This window comes from Penaeus monodon, chromosome 32 (assembly GCF_015228065.2).
Source record: "Penaeus monodon isolate SGIC_2016 chromosome 32, NSTDA_Pmon_1, whole genome shotgun sequence".
NCBI classification, from domain to species: domain Eukaryota; kingdom Metazoa; phylum Arthropoda; class Malacostraca; order Decapoda; family Penaeidae; genus Penaeus; species Penaeus monodon.
In genome coordinates this window covers 6,105,126-6,105,473 of record NC_051417.1, presented here as the reverse complement: position 1 = coordinate 6,105,473, position 348 = coordinate 6,105,126, and positions in this window count along the sequence as shown.

Below are 348 nucleotides of genomic sequence, written 5' to 3'. Positions count from 1 at the left end.
TTTAGATTTTATACATAGAATGGATAGGACCTCAACAGATGAATTTTTATTTTCTATTTGAATATACTATGGTAAGAAAGGCTGTGTAAGCATAAACCTGTAGGCAGATAGCACCTTGTATAGATGCCATGCTGGTTTTCCCCCTCCCTTCTCCCCCCCCCCCACTTCCCTCCCCTCCCATTCAATTAATTGTAGAAGACATTGACTCTTCGTTCATTTTCAATTGTTGTTGTTTTCCAGTGCAAGTTGATAATTTTCTGAATTTCAGAATGCAATGGCATCTTGTTCACTCTGAATGGACTGAACTTAGCTTAAATGAGAACTTTCAGGGTTTATGGGAAGTAATAG